Source organism: Rissa tridactyla, chromosome 6, assembly GCF_028500815.1.
Source record: "Rissa tridactyla isolate bRisTri1 chromosome 6, bRisTri1.patW.cur.20221130, whole genome shotgun sequence".
Classification (NCBI taxonomy): domain Eukaryota; kingdom Metazoa; phylum Chordata; class Aves; order Charadriiformes; family Laridae; genus Rissa; species Rissa tridactyla.
The window spans coordinates 29,373,344-29,399,554 of record NC_071471.1 but is presented as its reverse complement, the minus strand read 5'-3'; the positions used below and the strand labels follow the sequence as shown (position 1 = coordinate 29,399,554).

At 44.1% G+C, this 26,211-nt stretch overlaps 1 protein-coding gene across 23 annotated transcripts in view; it reads left to right on the top strand.

Moving 5' to 3' along the window:
* LPP (LIM domain containing preferred translocation partner in lipoma) overlaps positions 1 to 26,211 on the top strand; it is a 353,260-nt gene that overhangs the window by 71,668 nt on the left and 255,381 nt on the right. The window contains exon 1 of one of the 23 annotated variants that reach the window (XM_054206288.1): positions 8 to 7,606. The exons of the other annotated variants lie outside the window; for them this stretch is intronic. The gene's annotated coding sequence lies outside the window, so the exon portion shown is untranslated. Of the gene's footprint in view, positions 1 to 7; positions 7,607 to 26,211 lie in introns of those variants that run through there. 23 annotated transcript variants of the gene reach the window in all.

Here is a 26,211-nt window from a genome sequence, read left to right as displayed (position 1 = left end):
GAAAAGAAATACACATGCAGAGACACTAGATTAAGAATGTGCTTTGAGCAGAAGCAGAATGGAAGAGAGAGGGCAAGCCACACTGGTGCCTCAGCTTGTAAATTTTGGAAATGGTGAACTTGTCATAAAGAGAAGGAATAAACTGTAAATCTACCCATTGTAAATAAGACAAATTATGAGCTTAAGTTGCAGCAAAAGAAATTTAGATGAGACACTAGTAAATGATCTCCTGCATTAAGAATAGCTGAGCTCTGGAGTGAATTGCCCAAGGAGCTTAGGCAGTTTTGGTCATTGGAAAAGTTTAAGAACAAGTTGGAGAAAACTCTAGCAGGCATGCTTCTAGGAGAACAAATTCTTCCATGTGGTTGAGAAATGGACTAGATGACTTCTGGAGAATCCTCCTAACCCAGTGATAGGTAGAAAGGGGAGTATGTGAAATTCCTATCTTAACTTTATTCAAAAGTGATAAAGTAAAAGACGAAGCTCAGTGTATCTGTTCAGAAGGAGCTGCCTGGTCTGATGATGAGTTTTGATGCAACAGCAATTAACTCTGGTGCTCAGCGTCTTTGTTACCTGAGTGGTGATATTCTTCTGGAGGGAAGCGTAAGCTCATGGAAAAGGAGTTTAATCCTCTGTTGTTGGCATGTAATGTAAACTTGTGATAAAAACAGGAGGTTGTATCAATTCTGGTTCCTTTGTAGCAAGTTCCTGGGAGTTTGGGTCTCTTCTGTGATCCACGTAAGGGCTTTCCTCTTACTCTCTGGTGGTTAATCTCATCTATTTTACTGTGACATGGGAACACAATGCTACAGATACCAGTATACTGAGCAAAATACGAATATCATGCGGAACACAGAGAGGAACCAAATGATTACTTTTCCTCTCTTTTTCCAGGGGCTGATGAAATGGAGCAGAGTTTCATTTTTCTGTTCTTGTTCTTCTGTTCCTGTTCTCCATTGTGTTTCTTTCTCCTGTCTTGACAGTGAACACAGCAGGCTTTTTCTGTGTTTAAGGATGCTGGCTCACCAGCTGGGTCTTGAAATTATGTCCTTAAGATGGCTGGTCTTTTAGTTCTCTTGCTTCTCCCTGCAGATGACAAACCTAGCCTGGGCTCAGGTGGCCTCTGAACCAGCATCATGAGGAATGGGGTTCAGGTGCTTCATCTTCCTTGGTCCGATTAAGAAGGACAGCAAGATATCTGTCCTGTGTCGCAGGGCATCTGAACTTCAATGGGAAATTCTTCAACCTTCTGTTGGACTTTGTTTGTGATTCTTTTGGTTTCTCTAATGTTTATCTTTCATCCTTAATGTCAGCAAACACTGGTGTCTCCCCTGGAGTTATACTAGTGTCTTATTGTTCGTTATCATCTTCTGTTTAGCAGAGATAAGCTGTTGTGTCGCAGGGGTATGGGAACATGGAAGAAACTTTCAAGTAGCTCGCAGAAATGCAAAATGCAGACGGTGTTAAGAGGGAAATAAGGGGATGCCTTTCTGAAGTCACCTGTGTACATGTTGTTTTTCCTCTTTTCTTTTTTCTTTCTCTTGAGCTTTTCAATTCCTGCAACTATCTGCTCAAATCTTGAAAGCAAAATGTGTTCATGGAAAGATACAATTTACTGTGTGCCCCCTGATCTTTTGATCTCAATCAATCAAATAAATCCAAGACCTTGCAGTTCACCTTGTTGCAAGGACAGTTAATAAGTTGAGAGGTTGTGCCAATAGTAGTGATGGTTTTCCAGTCTTGTGCTTTTTTATTGTTGTTGTTGTTGTTGTTTTTTATGATTATGACCTTTTGGACTGGTCAGGGTAAGATTATTTGCAAAGAATACTCCATGAATATGCCTGTCGGGACCAGAGTTAACATTCAAGCGTTGCTGCTTAGGAAAAGAAACCAATATGCCAAAGTTCAATTTAGATTTCCCTGCAGGGTTGAAAATAATGACAAGACTCACTTAACATGGCAGAGACGAGTCCTGCCACCTTGATGGGAGTGGTTGCCTTATGGTCCCGCAGCACATCACAGCTATGTGCCTGGTTAACTTGCTGGCTGTGCCTGAAGATTTGGTGTCTGGCGTCCCGTGCTGGGGTTAACTTGGGGCAGAGGAGCCCCGGGTGCATCTCCCAGCTCTCTGTGATGCACGCTCAGTGAATTAGTAGTTTTCTTTGATTTTGCAACTGAAAATGCGTTTTTTTGTTTTGTTTTTCCTAATGCTGTGCTCCTTGCTTACACCTGGAGATAAGGTTTTGTGGAGCTGCTCGAAGTTCTGTGTCCTGCAAAGAGTCCCATTTCCATCCTTGTGCTCCATCCTTGCAGTCAGAGTACAAGCCAGCGTGCACTGCGAGTGGTGCTTGAGAAAGTCCCAGCCCGTCCCGGTGTGTTGTGAGCAGGGCCCTGTGGGTTTCTTGTTGTGATCTTTGAGCACTTTGGGAATACCAGTTTTTGGTGGGCAGCTGCTTGGGTTTTCCCCCCTGTGACTATTTATTGAAACAGTTCCTAGACATCTCCCACCTATATGCTTGCCACCAAGGAGGCTTGCAGTGTTTAGTGGCAAGAATCTTGCTTGTCTGTCAGAAAGTATAATGCTGATTATCGATGTTTCTGTGGTCCTGTCAGCAGAATTGGCTTCTGGGAGTGAGAGCAGCATAAGGAGTGAAGCTGGGAGCCAGCAGCTGCTATTTAAGCATTAACCTGCAGTGTTTGACAACGACACCAGTCCATTGTGTAGAAATAGTGTCTCTATAGATCCTGGTCATGGATGTAAATATAGTTTGTCAGAAGCACATGGCCCTTCTGAGCTAATTTTTTGCTCCTTTCATAGACAAGAAGGTGCTGAAGACCTCTTGCTTTACCCACAGGAAGGTGCGTGGTGGTGGAGCCCCAAGGTTGGGTCTGAGACCCGTAGGTTTGGCCCAAAAAAAAAAGCTACATGTGGTGAAAGGCAGCTTGTTCCCTGAAAAAATTATGCCATCAATTGAGAAATCAGACTTCGACTGGGTGGTGAAATAACGGTGCAAAATGCAATGCGACTTTTGGGAAGTCATGTGGCACTTCAATGACAAATCCCCTGCGACAGCCCAGCAGCTCTGCGTCCAGCTCTGCAACGCCGTAACTTGCAGCGAAACAGATGGGGCTGGTTCCTTCTCATCATCGGCTGAGAAGTTTAAAAATAAAATAAATAAATCAGTGTTTAGTCCCATCTTAAAATCCAAAAGCTGTTTCTCCAACGCCTGTAAATAACTTAACCCTTTAGATTTACCTGCCTTGCACATAACGTTAGAGATATTGGGGGGAAAACTAGATGACCGAGTATGGCAGAGCAGTGCCTTTGCTGCGTGCTGCTGCACCCTCCCAAGCCAGATGTCCCTGCCATGAGCTGGGGAGAGGTGTCCCTGTCCCCATGGACAGCTGCCAAGGGGAAAGATAAGCCCTACAATATGCAGGAGTTTTTCATGGCCCAGGCATTGGCACTCTTTTTTCTTATTCCAAAAGGGACTGGCAATTAGCAGCAGGGGGAATAGTCACCTTGAATTAAATCGTATGGAGGCATGAGAAATAGCAGGGTATATTTGGAAATATCTTTTGCATATATGTATTCCTCTTAAGAAACATGTTGGAGATGTCATATCCATAAATACTAATAAGGCTGTTTGATTCCAATTTTCAGGTAAGATTAACATTTTATTGAGTATTATATCTGTCACATTCAATGCTTTAGTGTACCATCCTCTCAGGCTTATTAGCATAATTGCAGTGCTTAAGCAACAATAAAAAATTCAACAGTAAAATAGCAGTTAGCACAGGCAATTTGTTATCAAAAGCTTTTACTTAAGGACAGCTTTTGAGCATATTTATTATCACGTTAGGGCTATACATTATTTTTATTTAGAAAAACAAGAGGGAAATGTTGTAGGATTATTTTTTTTTCTTTTTTTAATGGCTAAATCAGAAGGCCTGAAAATCAGCCTTTTTCTCTGTTTCTTAAAATTGCTCAGCAAATTCACTTGGGGTGAGAAGACAAGGTAAGGAAACAAGCCCAGGTCTGGTGCAGGGTTGCGATGTTGGTAACTCAGCAGAACAGTATCAAAGTCCTGATGCTGTCTTGAGCACCCTTTTAAAAATCCCCTCACTGTATCCCGGGCTCTGAAGGCACCATCCTTCTCCTCTGTGACTGATGACACTGTCACCAGAGCAGTGCAAGGACAGGGGTGGCTCCAGCCTTGTGCCCTGCCAGTGCCTGCAGATGAGTGGAGAGACCTGACAGGACCTGTGGGAAGATGGGACTTTGCTGTCAGTGCTGGTTGTCTTTGAGGTTGGAGCAGAGGAGTGCAGTGTGACACTGTGGCTGTTTCCCCTGTTTCTGTTCTCCCTTTGAGGACACAAAGGGGAACAGTCCTGTTCCAGAAAATCTGTAGCGGAGCTGTGAATGTGCATATGTTTGTGTGCACCTGCTTGTGCACATACATGTGCGTGTGAACATACACACAGAAAATCCCTGTTGCCAGCACGGCAGGATTTCATGTGTGTATTTTAATTTTCAACAAAAGGCATTTTGGGGCCAAATTTTCTACGTGCGTTTAAAATGCAAAGTTGTACCTTGTAAATAAAGAAGTGAATTTTAAACAACACTAGAAGTCCTCAAAAGAAGAGGTCTATCATGAAAAGCACAAGCATTTGGTGAGAGGAAGACCGTTTTTGTGATTGCTTGTAGGTAAATGCAGACCTGAATCTTTTGCAGTTCTCTAAGGTGACAACTGACAGGGGCATGCAATGTGTCATATTTATTTGAGTGAAAAGTGTCCCCTTTTCTGTATGATTTCTTTGTTAGTGGAGGGTGTTTTCAGACCACTTTTTGCTGGAGTTGGCTCCTCCACACCCTTCAGTTTCTGCTTGACTTCAGATTGTCACCTTTGGTTTGTCCTTGTTATTCCTCAGGTCTCTGCTCACCTCCAGCATCCCTGTTCTCCTTCCCGTCACTGAAACATGGAGTCTCTCTCCTCTCATGTGTTTTTTTTCATCGTCCCTTGTTCTGGGAGACCTCGCCTGCATTGTGCTGGTTTTTTGGAGGTTGCTCTACCATCTTCTTGACAGACGACTAATGGTGGACCTGTCACTGTTTGCCATTTTGGTGCTGCCCAACACACATGGTGAAGAGCTGTCACGGCCCTGGCAATGCCTTGATCGGGCTCACAGCCTGGACGAGCTAAACTTGTTTGGGGTTTTTTCCCCTCCCAGTTTGACTGTTACCTAAGCTCACCCCATGAGGAGAAGTGAAGGCAGTGCTGCCCTGAGGCAGAAGCTCGTGTTCATAGCGAAACAGGATGTGCGAGCAGGTTGTAGGAATTGGGAAGGGAGCGCATGGAAACAGGTGAAACTAAACTGGGCACATATTAGAGAAGTGATGTGCTTGTGGGGTCCTCTTCACAAACACCCTCTTCTGCGAATATGTAAAATTTGAAAGGAGCTCATTGTTTCAGATCCCATTTTTGGGGGTACCAAAACCCATGTTATTCTTCAGAGATAAACTGTACGTTTCAGATTCTTGAGTAGTGAGTATTGCGTTGGTACACAGCTCACTCTCACGAAACTGCCTAGTGGTGCACAGTGTTTAGATTTTGTGTCAACCAGAGCTTGGTGATGTTCCTGGGAAGATTGAATGCACAGAAACTAACTGTGGAGAGCTAAACTTCCCAGGAACTTTGTGCTCAGTGGAAACTTGGCTGTGATTTGAACTGCAGTTGAAATATGCGCTCCCTGCCTTGGTGGTCACCTCCAGGAATGGGGACTTGTTGCTGCTCTCCCAAGAACAAGCAGGTACCTGCACAGTCCTGCAGGTCCCCACTATCTCTCCTTCTGGCTCTGCTCACCTGGCTTTAGTAACGTCCAATTGCTACCTGAGCATCTCCTGCTTGCATCTACCCTTGTAGCTAGGTAGTGGTGATGTGGCCAGGGAAGCACCCTTCTAGGTGCTGTGCACAGGCAGAGGGTTCCCACATCCGTAAGAGGAGCTGGGGGTCCAGGGAAGGTGGTTTCTTGGGGTGTTGATGCGATTGAGAGCATTTCCATGTGGCTCCTACCTGAGTTCTATAGTTCTCCAACAGTTTAGGTAGGAAGGACCTTGCATGTCTCTTGTGCAGCCCCTGGCTGAAAGCAGGTGAGGTTGCTTAGGGTGTGTCATGACAGTCAGTGGTGGTCTGGTGTGATCCCAATGGATGGTGGTGGTGCTGTGCACCTTGGTCAAGAAGAAGAAATCTTACGGAGGGCTTTGGAGGCTGGTAGTCTGGTGTCAAGGTAGTGGAGCAATGAGGTTTCTGGGGGAGGGTCTGTGAAGAATCAGCCAAGAGTCAGAGCCTGCACTACGGCGGCACATGTCCTACATTGAATTCCCCTTGTGAAGCAGGGAAGACCGTGCCCAGATCTGCAGGACCAGTGCTGCTCGAAGCTGGCTGCCACCATAGGCACCGGGGAAACCATACAGCTCTCATTCATGATGGATGGGGAGGAATGATGGGAGGAGGGGGTCAGCGGCTGGAGCCGAAGCCATGCGTGAACGTGTCTTCCTCGAGGAAGAAAGTGTCTCTATGCTTCTTGCAGGGAAAAAAATGAGCTGAAAGAATTTAGCAGTGATAAATGTCATAAAAATACTTATGCTGGAATTTGTAAAGCCTGGAACATCTGTTCTCGACAGTGCTTTGATCATGTTGTGAGGCTTTTAAAATGATACTTCCATGAAATAAGTGAGATCCTTATGGCTGCAGGATTCCTTTCAGTGCCCTTTTTTTTCATGGAGCAAAAAGGCAATTTTCACAGGGAACATTACATGACTTGAAACACATATTTTAATGGTTAGTATCAACCAAACAATGTTTTATTAGGTGCTAGAAAAATGTTCCAGTTACATACCCCAGGAAGCAAAGCACTCCGATTTACTTTTAAGCTTATGGGAGCTGTACTTTGAAAAAAAAAAAAAAAAAAAAAGAATTCATTGCTTGTACATTACTGTATTCAAAACCAAAACAAACATGGTGAAACGACCTTACACATTTTGAAGTTGTTGTCAGAAAAGGGCCTTTTTGTGTTTTGTTTCCAGGCAGAGGTGCCGACGAGCTGAGATGAGCATGTTTTTCTGAGGGACACACAGCAAACAATTGCGAGACACCAACAATTTACTTTCCTCGGTGCACTGCTTTGCATTGAATAACTTTTTAGTTGTCTGCTTTTCCCTGAGGAATCACCCTTTCCCCTTTCCCTGGCGTTTTGGCAGGCTTCTGCCTGTTTCCCTTCGAGCAGCTGCTTGTTTGTGGCTGAAATGTTGTGATGCTGAATGTCTCCGGTGTTCTACGGAGCGCAGAGAGCTCCGATTGCAGAGCTGGGTTCTTTGCAGTGCGACACCTGGCAGGAGGATTTCTGCTCCTCTGCCTTCCTGCTACACGTAGGGTAAAAAAAAAAAAATAATCTCCCAGGCTGTGTTTGCAGAAAGAGCCCGTAGGACACGAGGAGCAGCATGAAGGAGGGAGAAATTGAAGAGGAGATGTAGAACAAGGGGGTCTCCTTCTCCGCCACGTTCGTGTGTTTGTACTTGGCAAATCCCTTCCCGCTGCTGTAGCCAGTGAGTCCGGCAGCTCCCAGTAGGATGCTGGGGCAGCCTCCTTGCTCCCATTTCCCCATCCTTCCACTGGATAGATGAATGGGTCCATGCGTGGCCCCAGGGCTCTCCCCAACAAGAGAAGACTGGGGCTGTCCACAGTTTCTTAATTTAAAAGACTTTCCAAGCTGTGAAAAGAGTTACAGAAGTAAATAACAGAGAAGGAATATGACTGTGCTTTCTAGTGAGGTTCTGGGTGTCAGGGGTTAATTTATGAAAACAAAATTGTTTAATTAATTTCTGCAGCACCCAACAGGTGAACAGGCAGCTTATTACTGTGACATATCCATTTATAGCAGTTTTCCTTTGCTAACACCTGCGACTCAGTTCTGTTACATGCTTACGCTGTCTGTTAATTATTTACCAGTGATTTACAAGTACAGAGTGCAAATAAAATGCTTTTCTGCTGAAGACTGTATTGCACGCCTAAGATGCCTGGGGTTTATGCCACTGTACTACCAGGCACAAGTCCGTCATCATCCCTGGACTTCTGGTGGAGGACTCCTTGTGCATGCATGAGCAAGAGGCAGCCTCCTGCCCACCACAGCTTGCTCGCAGAGGGGGCTGTGTTTTCAGTGAAGGTCTTGGTACACACGTGGCTGTGGTGTATGACTGAAACTCTGTCCTTTGCTTCCTTGCATATCAATTTTTTTTTTGCCATTTTGAGTGACTTCCCCCCCTACAAAGGTTCATTCTTCTTCATAAGTGATGGCAGAAGAAAACCGTCTAAAAAAAAAAACCTACTGTGTGATATGCTTGTTTTGTGTTTTTTTTTGTTTTTTTTTTTTTTTTTAAAGAGTAAAGTAGTATAAAAGTCAAGTAGCAGATCGAGTTCTGACTCAGCTGGTAACTTATGATCCGATGCTATTTCTGTAACATTTTTAGCTTATGACCAAATTTTTCTAATATTAGGACATTGCCATAGAAAGTGTGTCAGAGTCCCAGCCTGCCAGAACCCATCACTGTACAGAATATATATATTTCTGAGCAAGTGTGCAGGAGCAGTCCAGTAAATTCTTTGTTGTGGTTTTAAATTGCTGCAATTTCTTTTTTTTTTAATTTTTTTTTTATTTAATTGTTGATTCACTTAAACTGTGGTGCAGAACGACATAGTTAACTTTTTGTTTCTCATGCAGTCGGGCACCAGGCTCCCGTCCCCAGCCGTGCCTCTTGCAGGCTGGAGTTGCTTTACTGGTAGATTTTCAGTGGTGTAAACTGCTGTAAGTCAATTCAAGCTGTACTAACTATGTGGATTTTATGGAAGTTGAGAATCCGGTCATACAGCTCGTGGTTTTAGCAAGGAAGTCCTGGAGATGGTCGTCTTGTTTTAGGCAGGCAAGAAAGTACATGCAAAGTTTCTCTAAGCTTGGGGAAAGTGTATGGGAACAAATAAGCATCTGTGTTGCAGTACAGGAGAAGGCGATTACTCAGGAAATCTCAAAGTTTACAAGTAGGATTTTTTTTTTATAGGTTCAAATCTGCTGTGGTTTCAGAGTACCTAAGGACACTTAAAATAATGAAACTCCAGACAGTCCTGCCCAAACGTGCCTGACACACAGCAGCAAAGCAGTCGTTGTGTTTAGCACTACCAATCAGCTAACTAATGCAACAGCTGCTTTGGGGTTTTGCATGTAATTTTTGTCTGGATAATAACGAGGAACGCAGGGTTAATGATCTGTGTCCGGTTTCCCTCCAAAGTGCTTTATTTGCGCTTTGTGGCTGCTTTTCATGGTTCTTTGCAGCGGCCTCAAAATGTCAACTGACCTGAAGAAATCGACAATGGATCTTAAAAAAATATGAAAGAAAAGCTAGAAAGGATGTTGCTTTCTAGCTTTTCATGTGAACACCTTGTACGCAGACTCCCTTTGATTAAGTAACCAGCGAAACCTATTCACATGTACTCCAATTAAAATTTAATGAAGCAAGAGGATGTATTCATATATGCTGACTAATGCAGGAGGAATAGATTCCAGTAACTCGGCTCCGCAAGCCCTTTGCTTTGCGTTCAGGGCTTGGTTTACTAGAAGGCTCTTTAGCGGCCGTAGAGCTCCTCTGACGTGAACAACCCTTGCAAGTCTGGTGCAATTATAGCGAGAGGCAGTGATGGTTCATACAGAAAATAATGTGGCTCTTTTGTAAGGCAGAGGCTCATCAATGAAACCTGGTTTGGCCAATTGCAAGAGGTGAGGCAGGGCTCCTGCCCTAGTGTGCTCCTTTGGGAGAGGTCAGGGAATCACTGGATCTGTGTGCATTATATCTGCCCTTGTATCAAAACCCTCATTAAGCATGAATGGAGAAACACGCAGCAAGAAGGGAAGCTCTGATTTTTAAGTAGGGAAATTGGTGCTCAAGTGGAGGCTGTGTGACAGCCAAGCTGGTGTCAGGAAATCCCCAGGCTTTTAGCATCTCTGCCTTTGCCGCAGGTTTACGGGGCAGTTGCTTTGGTACTTGTGTTTCCAAAGGGTTACAGCCTTGCTCTGCAGAGCGCTTCACTTTTAAAACATCGCTCCCACCAGCACGGACATGGACAATGAAATGACCTGCCAGGGGTGGTGTGGAGACTTGCTTACTCTCACACTGCCTCTTTCTCTTCCTGAGCATTTCCACCTCTCAGGCTGCTGCAGAGCTCCAACATCATCATCACAGCCAGGATGGGGGTTAGAGAAATGGTGTAAGAGCTCATCTGCTCATTGCACAGTGTCCTGCAGCTTCAGCTCTGTGCAGGGACTGATATCCCACCTCTGGAGTGGAATGTGGCAGTGGGGTGAGGATGCACAGCCATGTAAAAATGACATTTTTGGATAAGGAATGAAAGATCCTGCTGTATCCACTCTTAGTAATGGGTTGGGCGACAGAACGGAAATGCCATGGTGGAATTTGCCTTTGCCGCTGACCCTTGCATGACACATGAGAGTTCCTCATCACCAGGCCTTTGTTTTGTGTTATCCAGAATACAAAGCAGTGCTTCATCGGCATGGCTGCCTGTTTTCCTTCTGGCTTGACTCAGTGGCAGAACTGCAGCAAACTTTCCTGAGGTATATTGGGTTTTCCAGTTATCATCCACTTCAATCCCCATTCAGTCCTGCAAAGGCTCTCACTGCTCGGCTGCAATGAATTGCTGAAGAAGCCTTCAAAGGGAGATGTAACTCTGGAGCTGAGATCTTGTGCTTCATTTTTGTCCCGGAAAGCTGCTCTTGGAACACTAAGCATGAGATTGCTCTTGAAACCTTCTTTGTGTGCCTTTCTGAAGAAATAGCTGGAAGGAGAAGACCTGTCAGTTGAGCTCTAAAAAAGAAACCTATTGGCTCTCAATACACTGGGGACATTATTTAAGGTCAGTTGATCTGCGAGAAGGCACGACTTATCTAACGCAGCCTAAGGTTAGTTATGCAACAGATGGGCTGTTCTTTCTTGTGAAGAACAACTTCAGTGTGTGCCTGTGAAAATCAAAGGTCTTGCTGAAGGCGTGTTGTGTTCTGGCTGGAAGCTATTGGGTGTCCTCCCCTAGTGATTTTCCTTCTGTAGTAGATTATCGTCGCAGAAAGGTTTCTAGTGGAAAAGGCATTCAGCAGTTGCAGGCTGCAAAAGCTGAGCTGCTCGTAGATGTATACTTTGTCGGGTGCTGGTGTGGGACCATGTGCATATGGTATCATTTCAGACCAGCCTTGACTTCCTTCACTTCTCCGCCGTACATCTCTCTGTGTCATAGACCAGATCACTGGATTGTCTAGGTGCCTATGTAGGGCAGTATTTTTAAGGTAAACACTGAAGAGGAGTGTTTTCTGACTTCTTAATTCTAAAGAGAGAGCTGTAACAATTTGCTATTTGTATTGGTTTGAAATATGAGGTTTGTATCATGCTGGCTGCCGTGGCATTGACATCTCTTTTCTTGGAGAACTTTTCTTCTCTCTATCGTCTCGTATTAAAACAAGCTGCCCAGCCAAAGCGCCGTTATCTCTCCAGAGAGACTCAGCAAATCAAAGAAAGGGGTTTTTTCTTTAAAGGTGGGATTAATCTCCCATACCTTATGCGGTGGGTAGGAGTGAGCAGTTCTGGGTAGCCGGTTTGGGGTTTGAGCCTCTGTGCCCAGTGAAAAATGCTTTATCCCTTGTGCAACGCTAAGCATAATATTCAGCAAGATTGCCTGATGTGCTTGCGGACTGTCTTTCTGTGCTTTTTATTTGTGTGGTTTGTGTTGGGAGGTTTAGTATTTGTAGAATGAGGATATTTTAACTAGCTTTGCAGAAATATTGGTCTTGCATAGTTTGTTAGCTGCACACTCCTGGACGGAGCCAGAAGGTGATAATAATCAAGTATCTTGAGCTTTTTTTTTTTTTTAGGATTTTATGTAAGAGAGAGAAAAATTAAACCTCAAAAGGAAATAACCAAGGTGTATAGTCATAAAATGGTGTCTTTCCTAGACATTCAACTCTATATGTAGATGGCTTGGTGAAATCCAAATTGTCTGCGGTGGAAAGGTGATGACTGTGATATGGTGTGACAGTGGGGGTGCTTGGGGAGCAAACTGTTCCAGCTGCAGTGATCCCTGGTCTGGGCGCCTCAGAGATGATGATGCTCCAAGCCCAGGGAGAGTGTTCACACCTCCCTCGATGCAGCTTGGGACCGAAAGGGTTTTTCCTAGTTGCCTCTTGCTCTGGAAGTCTTTTGGCTGTCCAGCTCTTCAAGCTCCCTTTGAAGTATGCTGAGGAGTTACAGTTAATGAGAATTTTCTTTTGCTTTACAAAATCAGACTCTGCCTTCCCCCTTCTCAGTATCCAAAATGATTAGCAGTTTCTGTAAATCCAGGCCTATGGATTTTATGAGGACCCCTGGCTGCCAGGGGTGATCGTGTTCTCCCCAAGTGTTTCCAAAGTAGTAAGAAATCAATGCGTTAGGGGGGCCTGTGCCTGACATCTATTAATTATACTGTCCCCTTACATCTAATGTACCAGAAAAGGGTCTGAAAGGCAACCCCCTTTGCCCTGGCTAATTGATACAAAACCAAATTGGCACAAGTGGATGTAAACTGGTTCCTAAAAAAAAAAAAAAAAAAAAAAAAAAAAAAAAAGAGAATATTTGTTTGGTAGTTGGAATTGGAAGGAGCAGTTGCAAACCGAAGTAAAATGTATGGTAGCATGAGATAGTTGCTGTAACAGACCCCATAAATGGTCCCACCAGCCTCACAGTGCCCCATGCTAAATGCTTGGGAATAAAACACATCCCGCTGTTAATGCTGCATCAAATGAAGGCATTGTGGTACATGCCCGGGGCGATGGGCTGGGGGATAATTACTATTTTCTTCCCGTATACCATAGATGAGATGATTTTGAAGCTTTATCGTCCTGCAGCACACATTAAGCTGAATATGACACCAGTGTTAAGAGTTGTGGCACTTGTGGTTATGGCTTTGGGATTCCTTATATTTACTTTCTAGGGAACTAAAATTCAAAGCAGCTTTTATGGCTGTCACGAGAATACTGTCAGTTTCGAAAGAGGTGGGTAAATGTGCATTGACCTTTAACTAATACAGCCATATCCTATTTTCTGTGTGTTTCCAATTAGGAGAACTATGTTACAATTATTTTTTTTAAGTTGTTAAAATAGGAAAGTTATTTAACTGCAAGACTCCTTCGGCTTTTTCCCAAAATAAAGATAGTGAGTTGTTGTCCAAGGGCAGAAGTTTTCATACAATTACTATTATAAGCTGGAAATCAAGATTTAATAATAGCATGCACCATCTGCCACCAGTGGTGGAAGAACAAGACTGAACCCCGGTCTGCAAGCAATTGTAAAGCTCCCTGTAAGCAGTTTTAATTTGCAGCTTGCAGTGAGGCCGCAGGGCTTCACATCCTTCCGCGGAGGAGAGGACGGGATTCTCAGTTGACGCTGCTGATCCTTTCCCTGAGCTTTTGGATTTTTAGCACTGTAAATCCCACATGTAATGTCTTGTCGTTGCTTGGCGTGGTGAGTTGTGCCTTCAGCGTAAAATAAAGGGGAGTGTTAACTGTGCCAGACTTGACCCAGCTCTGCCTGAAGCCAGCTGCAAACTGCTGGTTGTCACCGATGAGAGCTGGACCCGCTCTTTGGGAAGACCGTGGCTAGTTTTTTCACGTGTTTTGATGGTGGTGGGAAGTGATGGGCACATCTGGCTGAGATAGAGGAGGGTCTATCCTTGTGCTACTTCTGAAAGGGCACGTCCCTCCTTCTTATTTTCCCGGATGTGTGTTGCAAAATAACTTTTTTACCTTTGTTCCTAGGACTTGGGATTCTTTACATGAGCCGCAGTGGATCTTTTGCTGCCTTAGAAAAACCAAAACATATTTTCCACTTTTTAAAATGTACTTTGCTAAATGGGTATTTTTGTCAAATTGCAGTTTCCTCCAAAACATTTTTCTTTATATAGAAAACGGGATTCCACCTCTCCTAGACCTTTGCTAACAGCTGTTCTGCTAGCTAAATGTCACTGAATTAAAAAGAAACAAGATTATGATGTTTTCAGATAAAGATTTTAGTTGACCATTTCGGTCCCAGGTAGAATACATCCTCCTCTCTTTTGAATGTTGAAATATTCTGGGGATTGTTACCCTGCTATTTTTACCTTGCAAGACATTGTAATACTGCAGCATTTCTAGAAAACTGTTATATATAATGCATGCTTATGTGTATAAATGTGCTCTGTGCTGGCTTTTGCCTTGCTCCCTCGCCCAGAGAAGTGCTGGGGCAGCTCTGTAGGACCCTTGGCAACTGAGCGTGCTGCTGGTTTTGGCAACTCAGCTTTTGGACCTGACCTGTAATGGAGTTGGTGCAATGAGATAGTTTCAGGTCGGGGTGTGTAGGAAAGGGGACCTGTGCCAGCCTTTTGAAGGTTGCTTTGATTTGTTGCTGGGCACAGTGAGGACTCCTGGGGTATTATCTGAGGATTAAGTGCAACATTAAACATCGGAGCTGGCTTGTCACAGAAAGGGCAGTTTATCAAAATATAATTTATAACCAACAGTTTACTACCAGCTACAGTAATTAATACGGAACATGACGGGGCCCATCATTAATGTGCTTTGTTGTCTCAGCTTGCATTACTGCTGCTGGCAAGGCCAGCTTCTGAGGCTAATGAAGGACAGGGAAGAAAGAAATTTGTGCTGTTGTTAGCTGATGGTAATATTTCTCCAGGTCACACACTGTACCGTGCATTGCATCTGATCACAAATCTCAGCCAGACATATCTGTCCAGTAAAAGCTGGCTTCCCAAATTCTTGCTTAGAGAGGTGAGAATTATTGTTTGCACCAAGGTCAGTCATAGCCGATGACAAACTCTGTTAACGTTGTCATGGGGGAGAGGGTGCGCGGGCTGATCTGGAGGATGGGGAGAAGACTTTTCATCTCATCTGTAGTGGTCCAAATCCTGCTTGAGTTATTGGTGAGGGAAGGCAGTTGGCATCCAGTGAGGGTGGTTAGTGAACTTGTCTGAGGGACAAGAAAAATGGAAGAGGCTTTTCCAATATTTTCTAATGGCCAAGCACCCAGATGAGGGCAATGGCCGGTGCTGTGTTGCTGATGGGAATCTCTGCTGGCGAGGAGCTTGTGGTTGCTTTGTGATGGGTCCCACTTCCTGATAGCCCATCTTGAGCTGCCTGAGAGCCATATGACTTCAGCAGAAGTTTTATTATCACGCTAGTTTCCAGAGAGATATTTGGAGCAGTTCCCAGCATTGGGTTAAGATACAGCAGCAGCATGAGCTCTTTCTGGTGTTTTGGTGAGGGATAGGCCAGCTGATGGCTCTCCTAAGGTGTGTAAGGAGTTCATGTTAAAATAAACAGAGCTGTTTCCATGGTCTGTTTGTTGTATTGAGCCTGTCTTTGCCTGTATTCCAAAGAAAGATCCCACAATGTCATCGAACATTGAGGAATACCTGGGACTGGAGGAGCTTGCATGCGGGGGGAGGTCAGGTCTCCTGCATGGAGATAGCAGTGGGGAAACCAAGCGCCACTGAAATTTGGCATGCTTGATCTCCATGGTCACTGTGATCTATCGTGACATTGATTTAAAATAATATTTTTCGTTTAGCACCCACCCTTAATTTAAACATATGGTCAAACAGCACTTTCTGACCTACGACTGCCCACACTGGCAACACCTAAGTGGGGGTGCTTTTATAGCAGAGTGTGTTGTACGTTGGTTTTGTTGAGCACTGCCCAGACAGTTGAGAAGTACCTTGCATTAGTCCAGATTTCGCTACTGACATTTCCCAATAGCATCAGGGCTATCTGCAGAGAATGCAAAGGAACGAAACTGCAAGGTTTCAGCAGTTCTGCTCCAGCTAGAACCAACTAAGCAATATTCTCACAGTTCTATCTGTATGTCTCTTCCAAATGTGTGCTTTTTGGCATGTCTGGTGATAAAATCAGATAAATTCACTTCATGTTAAGATGACAAGGGTAAATGGTACGTTTGCTACTTTCATTTCCATGGCCTTGGTTATAACGGTTTTTGCTCTGTGCCCTTCGTCATCCCTGTTGCTGGCTGTAATGAGTGGAGGGATGTGTCTTGTGGGGGATTATATACACCCGTCATGGCCTTTTTTAGATCACAGCACTTGACCTCCTTACTTATCCCATAAAGGAACCTCTCAAAGATTGGCTAATCCCAGTAGGATTTATGCAGGCTGGCTGAAAGCCGAGTCCTCCCTGGATGGGTGCAAGATGCATCAAGGAGTTCGAACATTTGTGTCCTGGCTTGCCTGAATTAATCTTAGTTGAAGCAGCTGGATGACTAGGTAGTGCAGTGTTATGCCATTGGTATTAAATTAATGCCAGAGAGGGTATGATGATTTTATGGCTGTTAAGAATATTTGTGTGCAAATGACTAGGCTGGTCCAGAGAGGTGCAGAATTTCTCAGGGAAACCATTGAGAAATGGGGGATCCTTAGCGTGCTCTGCAGGTTTGGACTCCAGAGCTGCTCAGATGACTTGCCACAGGGTTGGAAGCCGTGCTGTTGGTGATTTACTTTTCTTCTTCAGAAATAGTTAGTATTCCGGTTGTTTTGAGATTTTTATTGTTGGGATTGATGTGTGCGATGTAGCAGAAGGTGAACTCTCTCTTTGGAACCTTCAGTATACTTGACAAAGATGCATTTCTCTGAGAGCCACAGGGACAGCACCATCAAGGATTCTGGAGTAGAGCACGTGGCCAGAAACAGCTATCTGGAAAATGAACATTTCTGGCTAAAATATCAGTGCTCTTGACTGTTGTGGAGAGGATCAAAATGCTATAAATGGCATGGTTTGGTTTGATGCTGGAGCCAGCAGTTTACCCATCCCCAGTAGTTGCAGTGTCCTTCCTGTTCGGAGGCTTCTTAAGACATTTTTGCTAGAATTAGATTCATGCTCTGTAGCAGGGGGAAATTAAAAAATACCCACCCCCCAAACAGTTCTAAATATTTAGGATACTTTTGAAAATAGTAATAATCTAAGCACAATAGTGATGTGTAAACAGAGGTTCAAATGTTGCACAGTAATCTTTACCCACTGCGTGTAGTGCCTTGGGACCCTTGGCATGGATTGCAACCAAGTTCTACTTGCTTTTCCAAACACAAAATTGGTCTTTTTCCCCAAAGAAAAGCTTGTGTTTGCTGCTTCATGTGTATGCACAGGCACATGCATAGGCAGACTTGGTAACACTGATGCCGTTTTCCGTGATTTCATACTGTATTGGCGAGGAGTGTGTCGTTGGCAAGCTTTCCAGTATTTGTAAAAGGTCTACACGGGGTAATAAAATCTTGTTGTTGGGAAAATTGGTCTAATTTTGAGATTGAGAGGTGTGAGAATAAAAGATGCTTTACTGTAAATTGTAGGTAGATAACAACAGAAACTCAAATATTAGAAGAAACTGGGTATCGCACAAACCACACACTTTCACATCACTAAAACAAGAGCTGTGCTCACACAGAAACATGAACCTCTTCGCAAACCACAGAAAGTAAAAGGGAGCGCTTCTGTTTCATTATTGATCTAATTGCTCTTTTCTTGATATGAGAATAGATATGAAATGCTCTTGAATATTCCAGCATGCACAAAAAAAGACCAACACTTTTGGAAAGTTTTAAAGGTGCAGCACATACTGATAAATAGCAAGGCCATTTAATTCTGAGTTACAACTGCCTGTCTAATGCCACCTAATTGTTCTTCTGGAACTGGATATATTATAGCTTTGATGAGAACTTTCCACTTGGGAGTGATATTAAATGAAGAGAGCCGAGCCCATATTTTCATGTGACTAATCAGTTTTGGAAGATCAGTCAGTGCAATCTTTTAAGTATGACCTGTTTCAAGAAAAAGATCCTCTCAAGTTTGGGTGTTTCGGGGAACCTCCGTATTTGGCTCCTCCGAAGCTCCCTTCCGACCCAAATTGCTCTGTGGTTCTTTGCGGTCTTTCCCTTTATCTGTAATCTCTTTCCTTTGGTTTTAAAATCCCATTTAAGACCAAGTTTCCCGAGTAACCTGTAAGTTTGGGCCTGCGGGACTTGTGCAAAATGTGTGTGGTTAAAACCTTGCCGTGTTTGCGTGTGAGAATAAACATGCATACGAATGAGGTTCCTGGATCGATCCAGCAAAGGCTGGATGCGTTTCAAAGATTTGAGAGTCTAGCGAGGCATGCTTTTTTGTGGGGGAACTGTGAAGGTGAGTGTCAGTCTGTGCTCACCTCCATGTTTTACAACACTCTTCCATTTATGATCTCCACCAGCTTTGCTGCTCTCCCTGCTACTGCCAGCAATTGCACCTCCTACTCTTCTGCCAGGCTAAGCAGATTCTGGAGTCAGGCAAGCTCTCCGTGCTGGCTGCAGGCAGTGCCAGCTCCCTGCCGAAGCTCTTCCCAAGGCTGCAGGCAGAGCTGAGGGATGGGGCTCCTTGGTTCTCCTTGGGTTTTCCTGCTGGCTTGCTCCGGTGGCATCAGGCAGCTTCTCTGTCCCTTGGTTTCAGAACTTCTCTGTCCCTCGATTTCTGAACTCTCAGCTAGAACGGCACAGTGGCTGTTTTCTTGCAGTGGGTAGTTCATCCTAAATACCCAAGGGTGAGAGAGAAGCAAGATGCAACCTTTAATAAAATGTTTTTGAAGCAGTTTAGTTCCTTTTAAGAACTAATTTTCGCTTCCCGAAGTCTCCAGCACTTCAAAATGGTCTAGAGATTTGCAGAAAAGGTCACTTCCAGCAGTAACTAATAATAAGAGGTGGCGAGGAAGAGCAACTTCTCTTGATAGGTTGTTCTTAAGACATCTCAATGACTTGTTTGATGAATCAGTGATGATTTTTTTTCCTGAATCCCCTGGCAATTCACTTTACCTGTAAACCATATTCAGCTCATTGTAACTTTCCTTTCTTGTTTATTGATTTGTTGATTATTCTCCCCGCCCTCCCCAGGAAAACCATATTAATTAGTTCTGTTTAAACCAAGATGAGGGTGAGTCTCCAGCTGGCAAGAACCATGACCGCATGGTTGGAGAGAGGTCACTTCTCCAGGGAAATGGCTTGGTAGTAGTTGTCCAAATCGATGCATCACCATTCGTGTTCCTTCTAAGGGTATTTTTCCCTTGAAATATCATGCAGTCCCAAGGCACTGGAGACAAACTCGCACAAACCCATCCAAAAGTCAGTCTCTCTGAAACGCCAGGAACTTACTGGCTTTGGGTCTCTGTTGCTAAGCCAGTAGGAGAGGAAGTTGGCTTTTGGTTTAGGTAGATCAGGCCAAAGCTTGATTTGTTTGTATTTGCGCACCAAGTTTTGTTTTGTTTTGTTTCTGGAATGGCAGCTGTATATAGGATACAATGTGGGAAAAGATTAAGTAAACTCCTTTCAGAAAAGCTTTATCAGACATTTGCCAAAAGAAAAATAAGAAAAAGATGATGATTTTGTTCCTTGTTTCCTCAGAGCCTAGAAAACCATTTTTTTGAGTCAAGGTGAATTGTTGATGTGTTTGTGGGATTAAAGAGCTGTTTCCAAGATGCAGGTAAATAGTCTGCAAGTTTCCAGATGCTGCCAGGAGGAGAAGTAAACATTCAGTTCTGGAAATGTGCGGATCACCTGCTCAGGGCCCCTTCCTTGAAGGAGTTCAGTACTTGTTGTTTGTTGGTATTTCAGTAGCATGTTAAAGGCCTGAGTTTGGATTGAGCAGCCATTGACCAACACTGTGACAGCAGGCCATGACTGTCTCCAGTGAGGTGACAGCACAGATCCTGGGCACAGCAGGTGGATGGGAAGAGTGAAGGGGCAAAGGAGAGAGGATGAAAATGGTGCTTCTGTCAGCGTTTTGGCAAAGCTGGTGATAGTCTAAGACCTGATTTCTAAAGCAGTGTTGAATGGTAATGCTTTGCTTTCTGCCAGACTGTTCTTAATAGTGGTTGAATATCTCTGTGCCTGCTGGATGGGAGCTGGGGAGAAGAGAAGCGATTTACTTTATGGAGATAGCAGCTGAACCAGGGACAGGAAATCCCTATCCCTCAGTCCTGTGGACGATAAGAAATACATGTGTAATCCTCAGGCAGGTTCAGATATTTTAATCTTCTACCCCACCGCTGTTTTCTGTAACCTTTTGAACCAGAAGCCGGAGAGCACCAGTATATGCGAGCTTGATTTCCATCCTTTTTACAGCTGGTCACTTCTAAGTACAACATCGCGTGTGCCTGATGTTCAGGTGCTTAGCCCACATAATGCCATTTTGAACCGTTTGAATCAAAATTAAACCAACTTCCATTTTCCAGGACAGTGGTCCAGTTACCACCAAAGGATTGTGCCTTCCTAAACTCTCACGCAGTTTCTGCTTGATGATGTTTTTCCCTCCATCATGAACTACGGTGTGGTGCTCAGCTGAGTACCCACCCAGAGGTGACATTTCAGCAGCAGATGAAATGGCTCCTGCCTCTATGAGCTTGGAAAGCACTTTGGCGTCCACTAGGATGGAAAATATTGTTCGTTTGTCTGAGCTGGTATTTTCACCGTGCTTTACTTCCATTGCTCCTGTTAGATGTGTCGGTTTTCATTATATCTTCAGATAAGGCTCGTATGAAATGGGCTTCTGTTTTGTTTTCTCACCAGAGGAGTGATTCATATTCAAATTGAAACGTCGTATTGCTCTAAGCCAACCTTCTCCCCGTGTGCTAATGGGAGGAGAGGGAGACGCAGGCCTGGATGGATCAGGATTATTTTTCTCCTACTGCATTTAGAAACTTTCCAAATGGCTTTTTAGGAAGGCACAAGGACTTAATTGCCTGACATGGGAGAATCTTGGTCTTGCATGTTTTAAGAACATGAGATGAGCCTGAATCTCATCACTTGTCTGTTTAGGCTCCAGAGCCATATGCTGCTGGCAATATTGTCCAAAAAAAGAGAATTTATGATCCCTTTTGAGTTTTTTGATTTTATTTTTTTTGTCATCTTTTTTAATGTGGTCCAATATTTTCTCTTTATCCATAACACTAGTTTTTAAGAAAGTTGCTTGCTCTTGTCTTGAGGCAGTGACTCCGCAGGTACCTTCCGTGCCACAACCGAGGCCATCAGCTCACGATCTCTGCTGCTGCCTTGACACTTTCTTTAGAGGAGCTAGTTGCCACCCACAGAAAGGAGAGCTGTGCAGTCTAGCACACGTTTCTGGTCTTGTTAGAAATGAATGCTGGCTAGTCTAGTCCAAACTCGCTCAAGAAACTTTATCACCAGTACTCTAAAATAGAGAGGATGGACGCTAAGATTCCAGCTGGGCATTTGTATATATTCATAGCTGCGTTGCCCTGTCACCTGCAGCTCAAAGTGAACCTCACTGTAGATCTCGTGGAGCTTGCTGCCTGTCCCATAAAAACCCAGACTGAGGCGACAGTGTATTTCATGGAAATATATAAAATTTAGGTGAGTATTATCACCTTAATTTAAAGTGATCTTAACTAACCGAGCCTACTTGAGAGGAGATTTGCCATGTTTTAAACTTACAGCTCAGTCTGTTTTCTTCCTTGGTTCTTCCAAGTTGGACTTGGCAGTGTGAAATGATCCTTCACCACTTGCCCTTTTCATTCCTACAGACTTTGTGAAACTGGTTGAATATTCCTAAGGTGCCCTGAGGTTTTTAGATAAATGTGATACATGAAGAGACATTGACGCTTCTAAAGTAGTACCTGAGGAGGCACTGAGCCTTGGAGGATCTGTTGACTTTAATAGAATATCCATGGCCATGTCCTTTGCATTGCTTTGACAGTTCAATTATATCAACAGGCTGAGGGCATTGTGAGGACCAAAAATGTTCTGCATTTCTGTTAGCGTAAAATTAGAATTTACGTGAAAGTGTTTGCAAGGAGAAGAAAAGAAAAGAGACAGTGACAGGTCTTCATAGGTGACTGTAGGTTCGTTCACCACTGGAGAGCTGGTGAGACAAATGTGGGACCTTGGTTACACGTCACCTAAATACTTTCTGACTTAAGAAAGTTTGAGCTGGAATCTCTTGCAATTAGCATGGGCTTGGCAGAAACTGGCACTGAAGCTGTTTGCACAGGAACTGTTTGCATAGTCCAGTTGTGCCATGGGGAAAACTGCTGTTAGCAGGGAGCACAAGTGTAGTCTTGAGGTGGTGTCTGTGCAATGTCTGCTCTTACCGCAACTGATGATGTCCTTGATGTTACACTGGCAGCTCAAAAAGTGAGAACACAGCTGTCTGTCTCCTGTACCCAGTCTCTCGCCCATACACTATGGTCTTTAACCTACTTATCATCATAGCTACATATTTTTTTGGCGGCTGTTGGTGTTTGGGAGCTTTTAGCTGTATTGCTTTTGAGAACCTGGGCCCTTGAATGGTTCAGGGAGATGTGACTGTTGCTCTGGGCTTCATAGTCGTTTTTGGTCAGATGAGGCAGTTTCCACTACAGTTGACTGTGGTCAGGTTAATGCAGAGTGCAACCTGTTGTAGACTCAACCAACCTGTCTGGGATCAATTACCCAATCAACACAATAAATTATATCTAAGAGTTTGTTAAATAAAGGAATTAATGAGGACTAGAGGGCACCTGCTGGTCCCCATAACCTGTGTTGCTGCTCGGAGGTTGGGCAAGGTGTCTCCTGCCTTCTTGATGGAGCCTGGGAGCTTGTGAGTGGGTGGCGTGGGAACTGGGGACAATTGAGGATTCGTACAGGGATGCAGAGTTGCTCCCTGGGGCAGAAAAATAAATGTATGATTCTTGGCCCTAGAATGAAGAAAGCAAGACTGTGGACTTGTTGCAACCCGTGCAGTCTGTGAATGTTTTCTTCTTGTCAGATGCTGCTGTCACATATGTAAGTTTATTGCCAAAGGGCAGGGAATGAACTAATGAAGTGTGAGAGAGGGCTACTTATTGCAGGGCTATGTGTTGTGAAAATCAGCGCACCAAATGTACAATTCTTCACTTTCTGGTCTTGCAGTGTTTGTTTATCTATATGATATGGGGCGGGCCAGGGTGGTGGAGGGGGCAGCAGGGATGATAGTGCAGGAGGTACATCTGTCTCGTCCAGGAGAAAGTGCATGTTCAGATGAGGAGGCATTATGCATACAATGCCTGAAATGAGCCCTTAAAATAGCACACTCCACATCTTAGTAATGTATTGAATATACCTTGAAAAGAAACAGGCTGATTGAAGTATTGAGCTTGTTGTAGTAGATCTGCTGTGACTCATCAGGAAATTGAAAGTCTCGAGACAAAACTCACCCCCCTTCAGCCTTTTTGGAAGAGATGGGAATTAGTCTTAGACGGGAAGTAATTAATTGTTCTGTGATTGTCATAAATAGGTACCAAACAACAAGCTTGTACTGAAGTATTTTTATCTTAAGCCCTGTCTTGTGAGCCTAGCTATCAAGAGTCGCCATCAGACAGAGACAGTGAAAAAGAAAGTTCTCTGGAATGAGCAGCACTTCCACCTACAAGCGTTTAAGTGAGACAGGATGGAGGTGAGCTGGTAGGCTGCATGCTGTAATAAGCCATTTACTAGCATAATGGCTGCAGGCTACAAATGCCGTTTCTACTTAGTCTGTCTATTCAATGCAAACATTAAAAAAGAAAAAAACCCTCTACCTCAGTAAAGTCTATAATACTCTTAATCCCCAGTGTACTTCATGAATATTAACCAGCCCATGTCGCAACACCCCATGGGGGCAGATGACATGTATGCACAGCCTTCTTTGTCTGCCTGAGAAACTGAGGCAGTGGGAAGGACTTTAATTGAGGCTTCTGGTCTTAGACTGGGGCAAAATCCTGGGCAACAGCCTGGCTTGCCAGCGAGCAGGATGGCGCCATCCTTCAGTTCTTGGTGGGAGTGTGGGAATATTTGACTTTCAGGGACTAATCCCATAAATTTAGGGTTTCCTTTGGAGAGATTTTCTGCCTGCTGTTGCAGGCAGCACTGCCCTGAGTGCTGGAGTCACAGAGGGCACGTTGGCACCACTGGCAGAGGTGGATTGTGAGGGGATGAACGTGTGCAGGAATATCTCTCTAATTTAGTATCTGTTGCCATTATGGATCTGTCTGACTGTGGGATATTGCTGGAAATCCAGATGTTGGGAAAAGAAAGAAGAGAATCAAGATGATCAAATACCTGTTTAAAAAAAACAGCGCCCAAGAAAAAGGAGCTTGATGGCTTTGTGTTTGTCTGCAGTGAAGTCATGGCAACAGAGCACTCATTTAGCAAAATTAACTGTTTCTCTATCTTACAAAAAAAAATAATAAAATCAAATGAAAAAGATGCAAGGGAACATCCTTTTATCTCAACCAAATGAGTCCATTTGTGCCAAAGCAAAGGAGTCATCCTGGGGAGTTTGCTCCAGAGAACACATACTTTATTAGAACAGAATGTAATAGTTGTCCCAAAGCCATAACCGTAAGAGCCGGCTGCCCTAGGCGAGCTCTTTCAGTAACGGGAAAACCAAAGTTAGGTTCCTGCACCCATATGATGTTGAAATGCACACTTTGGAGCATGATTTTAAGCTTTTGCATGTTTGGGATTTCAGCTCAGTTAAGCTCTGCATACAGCTTTCAGAAGGGCTATAATCTCTTCGAAGTTCCTTATGGGTAATGCTTAGTTTCAAAATTATTTAGGCACCTAAAGACGAAATGCCAATGCTGCTTCGCTTGGAGTGTACCCAAATACTTTTAAAAAAACCAGTTGCCTTTGAGTCCCTTTGACTTTGAGACACAGGCTTCTTTGGGCCTAGTACTCCTTTTTAGCTCCTAACCATAGTAGTATTTGAAAGAATTCTCACACAAACCCCGGAAATAACACTTCTGTGCTACTTCTGTTTTGATGTTCATTGCCCATCTTCGTGCACAGACCGCTCTGTGAAGCAGTATTCTACGGTGAACCGTGTGGTGACTCTATTGGTAGGCATGAAAGCTCATTTTACATCACCGAGAATCTCATATTTGGAATTCAGAAATTGTTCATCTTGGTGGAGCGGGGGCAAGCTTCAGGGAAAATATTGCGAACTCAAACATGTTGCTTGAGGCGCCTGGAAAGTGGTGTTTCTCTTAAGTAGTGTTTTCCAACCAGATCGAATTTTATTTTGTGGCTCTCCTGGAGATGGTTCTAGGCAATGCCTTATGGTTTCCATGAAAGCATCTGACAGCAGAGATACAGAGCTTTTATCTGTACGAAGGAGGGAAACAGTTTGGGGGAGATTTTAAAGGATGATTCGACTTTGATGTGGTTTCTGTCAAAAATGTTGGAGAAGCTTCAGGCTAATTGGAAACCTGACCATTCATTGACATCAGTGCTCACCAGGTGAATGTGAGTTGTTTTCCATTGCTTCTCTTACCTGTATAAAACATGTGCCTTTCTCCTGCAACTTAAACTTTCGTTTAATGAAGTGACAACTGAGCGTAGGTGGACGAGTTTTGGTCAGTGAAGGAAAGCCACAATCATTTTATACGCAGCTAGTTATCTCAAATGTTGTTGTGGAGGTCTTCTGTGTAAAAACCCCATGTTAGAGGGGTTTTTTGGAAAGCATCTCTTTCAGGAAGGACCTCCTGTGAATCGTGCTTGTCAAATGGGGTGCAGAGGCTGGCTGGGGATGCGTGATGTTTCCCAGCTCAGCTTCAGTCTGGTTTATTTTCAGTGGTGGCTGGCTGTTTCTTTCCACGTCTTTCTCTTCTCCAAGGCTGGATGTAGCCCTTTCTTTAGCTGTTAACAATACAAGAGCAGAAGGACCAGACTGTAGCAGCCTCCTGCCAGAGTGATGCCCATGGATCTGGAGGGAGGAGTGCAAGTGGGAGAGGGCGGGAGTGCAAATCCAAGGCAGTTGCACATGAGAGTATGTCTAGAGGCTTTTAAGGAGTAACAGCTCACATCTTGGGCTTTTTTTGGGTGAGGGATGAGATCCCCAAACAGGAATACTCGCAAGCTAGGCAGTCCCAGCCCCACGGGTTGTCCCAGCATGCATGGGGTGAATGTGCCTGGTGGAAAAGCCTGTGTGACTGCTGCCAAACGACTGGGAAGATGCAACCCACGACGTCTGTTGTGTCTGAGATCTCTGTAAAGTCTCTCGCATCCTTCCTCAAGTTTAGTTTTCCAGCGGAGGCTG